Source organism: Canis aureus, chromosome 33 (assembly GCF_053574225.1).
Source record: "Canis aureus isolate CA01 chromosome 33, VMU_Caureus_v.1.0, whole genome shotgun sequence".
In the NCBI taxonomy this organism is placed as follows: domain Eukaryota; kingdom Metazoa; phylum Chordata; class Mammalia; order Carnivora; family Canidae; genus Canis; species Canis aureus.
In genome coordinates, this window is record NC_135643.1 from 29,109,445 (window position 1) to 29,123,232 (window position 13,788).

A 13,788-nucleotide genomic window follows, 5' to 3' on the forward strand; every position below is an offset into this window, starting at 1 on the left:
TATAGTCTCAGGAGTCTTGAATGGCTGGACTTTCTGCCAAATGTCACACTGTTCCACTAGAGTGAAGACATCATGCTAATCAGATCAATGAGCAAGAAATTGTTGGACTTTTGGTGAGACACATGCTCTCCAGAAGGTGAGAAATAAACCTTACAAAGATTTAGAGGTATCTTCATTGGTGAAGTGTTGGAGAATCCAGTGGTCTGGGCATGGAGGGAAATCCCCTAACCCTCTCCAAAATAAAGAACAAATGACTGCATCTTGCACCCATCACATAACACTTCATAGGCCTTTTTGGGTTCTGAAGGTAGCATCTTACACACCTGCAAACCCAGCTCTGAGGCATATATCAGATGATACAAAAGGCTTCTGGCTCTGAGTAGAAATCAAGACAAGTTCAGTAGCAGGTCCAGGCTATGGTGCAAGCGACCCTGTGACTTAGGCCTTACAATCCAGGAGGCCATATGGTTTTAGAGATGTCATGGTGGGAAAGGACACCATGTGGAGTTTTATGACAGACCCTAGAGGAAGAATCACAACATAAGCTCCAGGATTTCTAGAGCAGGAGTATGCCATTTGCAATGAAAAATTATACATCTTTTGAAAAAACAAAACAAAACAAAAAAACAGCTGTCAGTATTGTGCCTGGTAGAGATGGAGTGATTGGCTATAGGACACCCAGTGATCAGACCACTAGAACAGTTCATCTTGAGCTGGGTCCTTTTAGACCACCAAGTGACAAGGTCACATGGGCCCAGCACAAACCATCATGCAATGCAAGTGGGCACATCTAGGATCAAGCATGAGTAAGGTTGGATAACACAAGCAAGCTGCACACGGCTAGCCTAGGCCCTGTGTCATCCACCACTGCTCTTCTCCCTTCCTCCACCATTGTCCTTTTCCAGCAGCTCACATTTATGGTCCTCTGAGCGTACTTTATGACCAAAAGAGGAGGAAAAAGCCCTTTTTGGATCATGGATTTATCACCTGGCATATGCAAACTGAAACGGGAGGGGGCAGCTGTACTACCAGTCATTCAAAGATGGCAGAAAATTCTCCCAGTGGCAAACATGGTGGTACACCTGGTTACCCACTTTGTGTGGAGAGTGGCCTGAGGTTAGAATATACACAGACTCGTATGCAGCAGCAAATAGCTTAGGCAGCTGGTCAAGATCTCAGAAGAAGAAAGATTGGAAAATGGGAGACTACTAAAGACATGTGCATTAACATGGGAATGAGCATGCAGCATGAAGACCTTTGGAACCCACATATAATTGACCACCAGAAAACACCCATCATGGAAGAGGAACTAACAACTAAGTAGGAAGAATAATTCAACCAACTGATACCAGCCAGTGTCTGTCATCACCTGATGCTGGTACAATGAATGCATGAACAGAACAGTCATGGAGGCTAAGAATGGAAAGGAGGAGTGAGCAAGCAAGAATTAGACTCTAAGGAGAGGGGACTAGAGGAGAAAAGGTTCTCCAGCCAAGAGAGCAGACTTAGAGAGATGTTAGAACTGAAATGTCTATTGAACTGAACTGACATTTATGAAGTGTTTTGCTGCAGACCTGGGCTAGGGTTAGGGATTCCTACACAATCTCACCAACCAAAGACATTGTAGCCCCGGTTGCCAAATGTCCAAGTGTCTGTAAGAGAGACCAACTCTGAATCCTGGCTCGAGGGCCAGCCACATGTAGCAACTTGGCCCCTTGACTCCTCTATCCTAGAAAGGGCATCTGGACTGGAAGAGACACATGTTTGGAATATGGTCTTGCCTTCAGGACCTCAGTCACTATTGTATTCTGGAAGCTCACAATGTGATCCACCTCTATAGGATCCCAAATAACATCACAGTAGACCCGCTTTTACAGTTGTATTATGTACCGCACTAGCCAGGAGGTGCTACCTTGGTAGAATTATGGAACTAGTTCAAGCCACAGTTGAAGCATTTACTTGGAGGTGCTTTAGAGGATGGAAACCATCCTTGAGAATACCGTATTCCCCATAAATCAACAAACGTGAATGATGAGTGTCTCAATAGGCCAAATGCATGAATCTAGAAATGACTGGGTGGAAATAGGAGTGGTTCTGCTTACCATCACTCGCAGTTACTCACTGGGGATTTTGCGCTTCCTGTCCTCACAGCTCTGAGTTGTTCAGGTGTAGAGATCCCAATTCCCAAGAGAGGAACACTTCTGGCCAGAGGATAGATCGCCCTGTTGTGTAGCCAATTCTATGCTCAATGAGACTTGAACACCTTTATAAACTTCTACACTTGAGTTGATTTCTATCTTCCTTTTTTACTCTGCTCAAGCACTTGTCACCGTCTGAATTATATTGCTAATTTATTTGTTTACTTGCATGTAGTCTTTTCTCTCTCCTTCACTAGAATGTAACTTCCAGGAGGGCAGAGACTTGTTCTCCAGTGAGTCATCAGTGCTTAGGATAGCACTGGCTATACTGAAGGCCCTCAATAAATATTTGCCAAATGAATGACTCTACAATAGAATTTTTTGTGGGTCGGTAGTATTCAGTTGCACATATGCATGATAGTTTATTTAATCAGTCACTTGTTGCTGGGCATTTCATTTTCCTCACATTCTTTCTCCAATGAAATAATGGCAAAATCTTCATGTATATCATCTATTCTTTCTTTAGGATGTTAGGCTCCAAGTAGTACAGTTTGCTGGCATGTAGGTAGCACTTCTAGTTTTCCAGGCTTTTGATATATGATGCTTCATGGTTTGTTTTAAAAGTATTAGTATACATGCAATTCAGATTTAGCTCTCCTCTTGTCAAATAGGCTTTCTTGACTCCACTTAAAACCATATTGTGATCTGACACCCCTCAACATTTTATACAAGAAATATAGCCATATTCAGAATGGTTTATTTTTCATTGCCTTTGCTGAAGATTGTGTGGGAGTCCTTAGCCCAAATCTGAACTCAATCCCATAGAGATGCTTCATAAACCCAATGAGCTACTTCAGGTCTCCCATTTCATTTCTCTCTCAGGCACTCTTTAGCTGGAGGACCTTTATTGCTTCAACCCTCTCTCCACAGAGCCACATCCTTGCCTACTCATTTCTTCTTCCTCCTCCATGCATTTATTCCCCCCAATTTAAATTCCTCCCCACTTCATCATGTAGAGAACTGTCTACTTTCTTATGAAACCGGAGCCCTGTTTAGAGACTCGGGAGTCTACCTTCTATCTAAACAAGTTTATGTCTCTTCCTACAGAGAAATTCTCAGACTTTAATGCATAAAAGAAAACATTCTGCCTGGGGTTTTGTTTTGTTTTTTCCTTAAGTTACTCCTTCAGAGCACCGAAGGCCTAATTCCAACATTCTCTCACTATTTGTATTGTGCAGTCCCACTTGGAGTTGTGTGTTACATGTATTTGATGAATGTGCTTGGTACACTTGGGCTTCCTCCAGAAGTCTTTTCTTCTTGCAATTCCCCCATTGGTTTCATTGTCTCCTTTCTTTTTGTCTCAGGTTCTGAGCTTCAGAGATGAAAGATCTGGGTTGAAGTCCCATTTCCACTTTTGCTAACTGTGAATTTAAGCATGGTACTTCATCTTTCCCGGTCATTGTTTCCTCATCTGTAAAATAGTGTCTGCTGTCATAAGGGGTAAATGAAACAAGCACAGTGGCCAAGGAAATGCTCAACGAATGTTATTGTTATTATTCTACTCTTCCACGTGGCATTTCTGCTCTTTATATAGCTTCTTGGGCATTCATTGTCTTCTTTTTCTTTATGCTTCCCATTCCTTAATTTCCCTAATTTCTTTATCCTCCACCTTCCCTCTGTGGGAAACTCTGATAAGATCAAGTCTTCTGAAAACCTACCCTCCCTATCTTCACTTCTCAAGACTTTTTTTACTCCTCCTTTCTTCTTATTGCACTCTCTTGTGTAGCTTTTGGAAATATTCTTCTTTGCCTTCCCCCTATTACAGCCTAAACAGTATCTTCTTTATTTTTCTCTGTTTAAATCCTTACCCACCACCTCTTTCTTGTCTTCCAGTCTTGCCTCCATGCCTTTCGGCACTTTCATTATTTCTCCTTTTTACTTGTCCTTCAGATCTGGCTTAGTGATGCTATTCTGTTATGCATACACATTCCTTTTATCTCTGTACACATTACATCTAATTCCCTTTTTATAGGAGCAATGACATTTATTCACTCATTCATTCAGTGAGTGAATGTTATTGAGAGTATCTTTAAGGTGCTATATTGGGTCTTTGGAAGATAGAAATTAAAGACACAGCTTCTTCCCTTAAAGAGCTCAAAGTCTAGTGTGTAAAGAGATGACAAAACAAACCCAATTTGGGTGACAAGTCTATGAAAGGGGCAGTTCAGGGTGGATTAAAAAGGGGCAATTAGTGAAAACTGAGGTAGAAGGAAGAGGTATAAAGAAAAGCATCCCAGAGATGCTGACATCAAAGTTGAGTTTTGAAGCATGAATAGGAATAAGTCAGGAAAAGTGAGGGTATGAATATATTAGAATGCAGATTCTAGGTGAAGGGGCCAAGATTTGCCTTTGCATGGAGTCTAATCCTTTACAACTGCATCCCGTCACTGCTCAGGGCATTCAGATAATTTTTTAAATGGCATTCCCCATCAAGAATGGAAGGTTAATGGATGAAAGGAACTTCTGGTTTGATGATCCTATTTTTTAAAAAAGATTTTATTTATTTATTCATTAGAGACACACACAGAGAGAGAAAGAGGCAGAGACACAGGCAGAGGGGAGAAGCAGGCTCCATGCAGGGGGCCTGATGTGGGACTCGATCCTGGGACTCCAGGATCATGCCCTGGGCTGAAGGGAGGCACTAAACTGCTAAGCCACCCAGGGATCCCCAGATGATCCTATTTTTGGTAGAGCCTTATATCATATCTATCTTTGCCCTCTGCTACACCAAGTCTAAATTAGTTTTTTAATTTTTTAACCTACTGTTTCATTCATGAAGATAGTAAAAATGTTGTTTGTCAGTATGGAGTTTCCACAAAAAGTTAAAAATGGAACTACCCTATGACCCAGCAACTGAACTACTAGATATTTATCCAAAGGATACAAAAATAGTGATCCAAAGGAGCATATGCACCCCAATGTTTATAGCAGAAATGTCCACAAAGCCAAAATATGAAAAAATCCCAGACATCCATCAACAGATGAATGGATAAAGATGATGTGGCATATATTTAGAGAGCAAATGGAATATTACTTAGCCATCAAAAGAATGAAATCTTGCCATTTGCAATAACATGGATGGAACTAAAGGGTATTATGCTAAGCAAAATAAGTCAATCAGGGAAAGACAAATACCATACGATTTCACTCATGTAGAATTTAAGAAACAAAACAAATGAACATAGGGAAAGGGGAGGAAAAAATAAGATAAAAACAGAGAGGGAGACAAACCATAAGTGACTCTTAATGATAGAAAACAAGCTGAGGGTTGCTGGAGGGGAAGTGGTGGGGGGATGGGATACCTGGATGACGGGCATTAAGGAGGGCATTGGATGTAATGAGCACTGGGTTTTGCATGCAACTGATGAATCATGAAATTCTACCCCTGAAACTAATAATATGCTGTATGTTAACTAACTTGAATTCAAATAAAAGTTTTTTTAAAAAGAAAAAATGCTGTTTAGGTTGGTCTGCTAACTAGAATACCACACAGTTCGAGCATCTTTTCTCCTGATATCTTTCCTAAACTTCACACAAAAGTCTTCACTCCTAGTAGTTTTCATTAATGCAGATAACTGTGCTCCATAGGTTTGTTCAAATGCATTGGTAATCAGGCTCCCATCTTAGGGTCCCTTGGCTTCATAGTGAAACTGCCTCCAAAGGGGTCTTATCTGCACAGGATCCAAATGTTGTTATCATTGTTGTTGTGCCCTCTTTCCTCTACCCCTTCCTCTTGTGCCCTCTCTTATCACAGCCCAACTCACAACAGAAGCTTGGAGCTCAGTAAATAAATAAGGTGAGCCAGAACTCATAGGGCTGAGACTTGGAAAAGAGACATGGCCACTGGGGTGAGATAGGCCCTTGATACAGACCCAGCTGAAGGCAAGCAGAGGAATTCTAGTGATAAGGGCAGAGCATGGTATTTAAGGTATTCGGTGTTTAGAGGACACAGTGATAGATGATGGTAAGCCATCCAGGTAGGTGAGAAATCTGGCTGGCCATTTTTATTGTCTTTGCATTGAAATTATAATTAACTGAGGAATAGCTGAAGTATATTTTTTAAAATATTTTATTCATTTATTTATTCATGAGAGACACACACAGAGAGAGAGAGAGGTAGAGACACAGGCAGAGGGAGAAACAAGCTCCATGCAGGGAGCCCAACGTGAGACTCAATCTGGGGTCCCCAGGATCACACCCTGGTCAGAAGGAGGCGCTATACCGCCGAGCCACCCAGGCTGCCCAAGAGCTGAAATATCTTTAATATTAAGTCAGCAACCACGAATGTGGTATATGTTTCTATTTATTCAATCTTCTATATTTTAATAAAATTTTAATATTTTTTCCATAAAAATGTCTTGTGCATTCATTGTAAGACTGATTCCCAGATACATTATAGTCTGACTGTTATTGTGAATGATACTTAGTTACTAGTTGGTTATTGCTGGGATAGAAAACACTTGACTTTTGTAAGTTGATCTTGAATTAAGGTAAACTTGCTGAACTCTCAGTAGTTTTAATAATTCCGTAAGTGCTGTCGGATTTTCTATGCAGGTGGGCATAGTGTCAGCAATAAATGATGATTTAGTATCTCTTAATACAATATTTATATATCAGTTATCAATTGGAACAAACAACTTATTCCTAAATTTAGCACCTTAAAATAAATAGACATTTATTAGCACACAGTCTTTGAGGTCGGGACTCCAGGAATCTTAGTGTCAGAAATTCCTCAGCATGACTTCACCTTATTCAGTTTATTACAAGCAACTCACTAAATCCAGCCCAAACTCAAGAGCAGAGAAATTAGGGCCCACTTTTTTATTTTGATTTGATTTATGGACATATTTTATTTTTTTTAAGATTATATGTTTTATATATTCACAGAGAGAGAGGCAGATAACAAGCAGAGGGAGAAGCAGGCTCTCTGTGGGGAGACTGCAGAGACTCGATCCCAGGACCCCAGGATCACAACCTGAGCCAAAGGCTGACTACTCAACCACTGAGCCATCCAGGCGTCCCGATGGACATGTTTTAAACCACTACATCTTAGAATCTGCTTTTCTTCTTGTCTTCTACTTGGAAATTTTTATTGGCGAGGACATCTGATAAAAGGTTAAGTAGGGCAGGGATCATGAGAAATTTGTTTTGTTTTAAACCTGAAAGGAACTGAGGATTTTTAGGGCTTCTCCATCAATAATCACATTTCCCTCCATCTTCTGGTAAAAGTCTACATCAGATTAGAGCAGTTCCCTTCTAGTCCTGGCTACTGAAACTATTATTTAATCATAAGTAGATATTAAATTCTATGAAATACTTTTGGGTTTAAAGATTTTTCTCTTCTTTATTTTTCTTTTTTCTCTTTTAAGATAGATTTTCTGACATTACACCATTTTTGCATTCCTGAAATAAACCTCATGTGGGTTTGTTTTTCAACACATATTAGATTCACATAGAAGCAATTTATATAGGATTTTCCCACCTACCTTTATAAGTTAAATAGGCCTGTACTTTTTGTGTGTGTACGTTGTTCATACTAGTTTTAGAATCAATGTTCTTTTTATAAGCCCCTTAAAATGAGTTGGGCAGCTTTCTTCCTTTCTATTCTCTTCAGCTTAGAAGTTTTGTAGCATGCATCTGTTTGGAGGCTGGCCTTTTCCTTTCCATACACCCATCTACTTATACTTGGTTTTGTTAACCTGTTCCTCTAGCCCCTGAACTACTGCTTCATCTCCAATTCATAGTTTGGGCCTTCATTGCTGGCTTCATGTTACTTATACAGCAGGGAGCCAACATTTACCCTGCTTGGCTCAGATGTGCAATTAGTGGTCGCTACTTTGTTTTTCATAACCAACTCTGACTTCCTCACGAATACTTCATGGACAATGATAGAGGTGGAAAAGGCCATTATAAGGGCATGGGGTGGTACTAAAATTTGCTAAATATAAGAAAGTATCAGAGTAGCTTATAGATTAATACAATCTCATTTTGAACACATATCCTTCTTTCTCCCTCTTAGGTTCCAAGATGACTTCCTGCATTCAAAGGAAACTTAACTCTATGCGTGGTGATGCCCATCTGCTTACCAGCATGCCCATCTACCTGACAGTAGACATGGCTGAGGAGGCATCAAAGAACCAGAGAAGAGCCCACACTCCTGCACTTAAACCAGTTAGTTCCTCTAGTCACTACAAAGACACAACACATCCAGATGCATTCTTGAGGAAATTGGCATGGGATTAGGGAACTTTTGAAAGAAGACAAATGGCCCTGGTTAGGAAGTGTGTATGCTAAATTTGACTGAATATTCATCCAAAAGAAAATAAACAATGCTGAATGAAACTTTTAAATTGAGAGACACTGAACTTACTTTAATTAAGAGGAATATTTGTTTCCTCTCCTACCTGGTCATCTGTAACTTGAGAGCAAGATCAGTTACAGAAACAAAAAATGATAAATTTTTACACATTAAAGTATACTGGCTACAAAATCTGACCCTACTCTATTTAGACTAACAGATTTTGGCTTCCTTATCTTAGAGTTTCATCCAATGGCGGACCTCACGTCACCTGGTCTTCCCCATTCCTAGCCCCTTTCTGGTTCTGCCCCAAAGAAATGGGTTTTAGGTAGAAGGCTACAGTCTAGTTTTGGCTGTATTGCTGGCTAGCACTGTGGCTTTCTATCTGTGAATTTCCTAATCCATAAAATGGAAAGGCCCTTAAAGTCTTTCTAGCTTTATGATTTTTTCCTCCACAATCTTGCCCCCATCCCAGCACTTCTTCTCACCAGGGTGTATTTAAACTGGGCAGAAAAGCAGACTTTCCTAATCAGTTATTCCATTTTAGTGCTCCCTTCATTGATTTCTCCACTGATGGGACTCTGGAACAGGTCATGCTGAGTCTGCAAAGTGACAATAGTGGTCAGTGTCTGTTTGGAGTCTGTAGCTGCTCCATGTGGCACACTGCTCCTCTCACCTGACTCTCTTCCCTGCCTCTTTGTGAAAAATCCTATTGGCATTTCATCCTCTTCAAGTCCTACATCATACAGCCTGTGTGACTCTAAATGCAGGCTTTAAAAATCAAAAGCACCAAAGCAGAGAGCCTGTTTGGATCAGGAAGGCAATGGTGCACTTTTCTGATAACACTGTTTCCCCAACAAAACATAAATCTGAACAAATGAATCTACAGAATCACTGGTGCTGGGTGAATTCTTCTTTTCTTTTTTGGTGCCCGGTAGGGTTATTTCCCATCTTCCAAAGCCAGAGCCCTAATGAGCTCCAGGGGGACAAAAGTCTGTCAATCACAAGACACTTTTCAAGTATAGTCATCTCTGCCCCATCAGAGAACCACAAGGCATGAAATAATTAGAAAGCCCAAAGTAACTGCTCTGTTTTACAAGAGCAAAATCCGTATGTGGATCATTTACATAAACTTGTCACTTCCCATTACAGTTCTAATGTAGGCTGGGTAATCATCACAGGCGTGCTGGGGGAGGGGAGGTCAAGGTAGGCTACGCCTCCACATCTGAGCGCAAGGTACGCATGTGCTGTGCCTTCCGCCGCCCCCACCTTTGTGGACTACTGAATCAATGTAAAGTATCTTTTCTTTTCCATTAAATAAGAACTATTCGTGCTGCTATGGCAGCAGACCCTGTGCTTAAGAGAAGAAAAAAAGCTTTTGCATCAAGCTATTGTTAGGGGAGAATTCACTTTGAGGAGCATTTCAAAGCTGATCCGATTGGGGAAAGAATCATGTTAAATATTTGCTATGAAATATTTATAAGAAGAGCACAAGAGCAATTGACAAAGTTGCCTGGGAAAATAAGCATTTCTCCTCATTTGGAAATTTTAGATTGGGGGTTTAAACGCTCTAGGGGGAATTTATGTAAGTGCAAATACATGTGTGATGTGTGTTCACAAACGTGCGCGGGCACACACACATACACGCACACTCACACACATGGTTGAATGGGTTGATAGGATTTGGGTCAATCTGCATCTGAATGCAGTTTCCCAAATACAGCAGCAATAAGAGGTCACTGAGGACTGTCTTGATAATTGTGTTTGAAGAAGCACTGTACTGATGCCAATGGAGCAATACGCCCTGGACTTACCCAGGCAGCCAGGGGCGTCGCAGGAAGCCATCTTATAGCTGCTCTTCCCACTTCTAGGCCCTGGCAAAGAGGCTCTTGGAGGGAAGAGATTTCCCCGAACCCTGCCCTTTTATTCCATCAGCATAATCTTAGCAATGCCCAAGTATATGCAGCGTAAAAGGAAAAACATGATTTGTTTGAAGCCTGAATATATGCTCTTAGAGGACAGTATTTCCAACTGTTTGGCTGCTAGGTTTTTCAGAAACATTCATCACCCAAACCCTACCCACCCGAACATACAATTACGTACTAAAAAGTGATGAATGATGCATTGACTTACATAGTTAAAAGAAGCTCTGCATCAACTATGTATACGTTCAATATCTGTGGGGCTCTTCTCTCTACTGAGAAGAGAGAAATGAAAATAGTCTGTCTTATTCAGTGTGTCCAATAAATAAATCACGTATTTAACACTCAGCGTTTACCACCTGAGCTTTGCCATCATTTTATGTAGCATTGCATGTGACTAAGAAACCAGTGTGGGATAATATGATTAGTGTAAGTAACTGAATAGCTAACTAGCTATGTAGCTAGTTATATATAGGTAATAGCTATATACATACACTGTTACTGATGCTTATTTTCACCTAGACCTTCTGTAGGGAATTTTACTGTAGGCCGATTTTATTAATCAACAAACATATCACAAGATTCTGGCCAAAAGAGCAAGTGCCCTAAAACGACCAGTGCTAATAATCTCTGCAGTATTTGACTTTGTCTGAGAGGGCCAAGATTACCTAGTGGCTCGGCGGGCAGAGGGAAGATGCACGGGCGTGGCAGGGGTCTGAAGCACAGCCAGCCTGTTTCTTATCTGAGAGATCACCAAGTGGGAAAGCATTGTGGATGGATTTAAATCAGCTTTTTTCTCCATCCCCCCTCCCTTGCACACAACAAAAGTCTAAATCCCTTTTCAGTCCAGATTGCCCCATTTCCCTGCATGGGCCAGGCAGATTGGAAACATGTTTGTCATTCAGCTTTTCTCCGGGCTAATCAGGAGACACTGGGGTGGTGGGATTTCTGTCTTTCATCTATGGAGCCTGCCTCTAAAAGCAGCCACGCAGAGGCCGCTGGGCCCGCTCGAGAGCTGGGCTGCCTGTCATCTCTGCAGACAGATATAAAAATATTGTTAACCACGAGCCTAAGCAGAGGGTTTAACAGGGATTTGAATCTAAAATGTGATACTCCACATAGACCAACTTGATTTGGTCCAACAGAGCCGAACCCCTTATTCTGTTCTAACAAAGTGTGTCACATAATGGGGGAGATTTTGATGGGATTTACGACGTCTCTGTTTCAGGCCTGCTGCTGAATATATCCATGCTGTGAATGAATGTTGCTGCTTCCAGGGCTGTCCCGAGGAGAGGCTGCAGCCAACCTACCTCCCAAGTCAAGGTCTTGTTGACAGGACAGCTTTCAAGTTCACCAAAGTGTTGTCCTGACCATTCAGTGGGAGCTGTGCTAGGCAGGTGTGCAGGAGGGATGGTTGCACGAGAGCCTCAGCTTGTGTCAGGGGGCTCTTGGTACACAGCGATTCCCACACCTCCTCTGCTGGGAACCTCAAGGGACTTTGAACCTGAAAATTCTGGAGAAGAGCTATTTGTAAAGACGATGGGTACCAAACATGAGGAGGTAGTACATAGTGGTAGGTACAGCCCAAGAGGGCTTGCTTGGACTCTTGGCTTCTCCACTCACCACGGGACCTTGTACTCTCTACAGTTTGGTTTTCTCATCTATAAAATAGAAATAACCAGAGTATCTTCTCCCTGGAGCTGTTGCAAGGAGTACAGGACATAATGCATGTTAGGCACTCAGTCTAGTCCTTAATAAATGCTTCATCTATAATGTCAGCTGCTGCTTATAGGTTCATAGCAGTTAAGGATGGTTTGGGACCTTATCTCCACCACATGCTGGCTTATTCTCAGCTGTCACTGCCTGGAAAAGCAATGACCAACATTCCCTGTTGTAAGCATTAATGACGCAATGACATACTGTCATATCCATCCATCAAGAGACTACTTGAGAAAATCCTATATTTCAGGCATAAGCAAAATCTAGAAAATACTATAACTGAACGCTTGTGGATGCCCCAGAGAGCTTGACACATTTTAATATTTTGCCATAGTCGCTCAGATCTTTTTGTAAGAAATAAGACATTATAGATTTTGTTGAGTTACCCATTACCTTCCTTGAGCCCATTCTTCCTCCTACCGTCCCATCTCTGCTCCATAATAAGCTCTATCCTGAATTTGAGCTTTAATTATTTCCAGACACATTTTAAAATTTATATAAGCTCTAATAATAGCTGTATATTTCCATAAATGATACTTAGCTTTGTTTTATACATTTTGGTTTTTATATAAATGGTATATTGAACACCTATATCTACTACTGACTGTTTTCATTCAAAATTATGTTTTTATATTAGTTCATGCTTATCTAGTACTATAAATCAAACTGGATAGATTTTTACTGCAGTATAAACTTCCATCATATGAGATTTTTTTTCACTCTCTTGTTGGTAGACATTTAGGTTACTTCCAGTTTTCCCTTCTTAAAGGATTCTGAAATGAACATACATTTGCACACGTTCTTGTGTGTATATGTGAGTGCTCGTCTATGATGTATATTTAGGAGTAGAATTACTAGATCTGTAGAGGTGTACATTTTCATCTTCATTACCTATCACCAAATTGCTTTTAACACTATCATAAAATGAGGGTCTGCAGAAACATTTAAATGGAAGGGAATATGTTAACTAATGTTTACTAACCCAACTTTCTTTGAGTTTCCAGAAACTGATTTAGGAGGTGATATTACTGCTTTCTTATCAGTAGCTATGGAGTGCAAGGGTTTTTTGTTTTGTTTTGTTTTTGTTTTTTTCTTCCCAGGTCTAATTAAGCCCTCTGTGCTGTGGCCCTGGTATAGCCATTGTTGATAATAGAATGTGCCTGGAGAAAACCAGACCCTCAACATAGGTCAAAAGGTTAGGAAACAAATAGTCTCCTAGAGTCCTTAAATACTCTTCTTCCTGAGAAGCCCCACTAAAACGAAGCTCCTAGAAATAAAGCAACCAAACCGAAAAGGGTTCATTAAAGAATTTCATGTTCCTAGACTAACGCTCCCTTTACAACAGGGCACAAATACAGAGGCCAATGGGGTAGACAGAAGTGGATGGACAACACAGCATCCTGGACACTATTTTTAGCCACAGTCTTTGCAGAGCTTATTACTATGCTGTAGGGGATAACATTTTCCAGAAACCTGATGGGTTGGTTAAGATTTAAAAGATGCTTGAACTATAAATAAGATACCAGTCCAGAAATGATTTTGTATAATTACACTAGTAGGGAAGGAAATGATTTTATTTTAGTTCTGTGTAAAGTTATCATGGGAAGAGAAAATTAACAAGAAAAAAGAGATTTGGACCATTTGTTCCCAG

The 13,788-nt window shown here is 40.7% G+C and overlaps 1 protein-coding gene across 11 annotated transcripts in view; it reads left to right on the top strand.

The window, feature by feature from the left end:
- The window catches only part of LOC144303841 (eukaryotic translation initiation factor 1-like), a 140,929-nt gene extending 132,381 nt beyond the window's left edge, over nt 1–8,548 (top strand). For 6 of the 11 annotated variants that reach the window (XR_013370818.1, XR_013370820.1, XR_013370823.1 and 3 more), the window contains 3 exons: nt 1–136; nt 7,086–7,313; nt 8,218–8,548. The gene's annotated coding sequence lies outside the window, so the exon portion shown is untranslated. The remainder of the gene's footprint in view (nt 137–7,085; nt 7,314–8,217) is intronic. The other 5 variants (XR_013370824.1, XR_013370827.1, XR_013370819.1 and 2 more) reach the window with 4 other exon arrangements.
- The last annotated feature ends 5,240 nt before the right edge of the window (nt 8,549–13,788 follow it).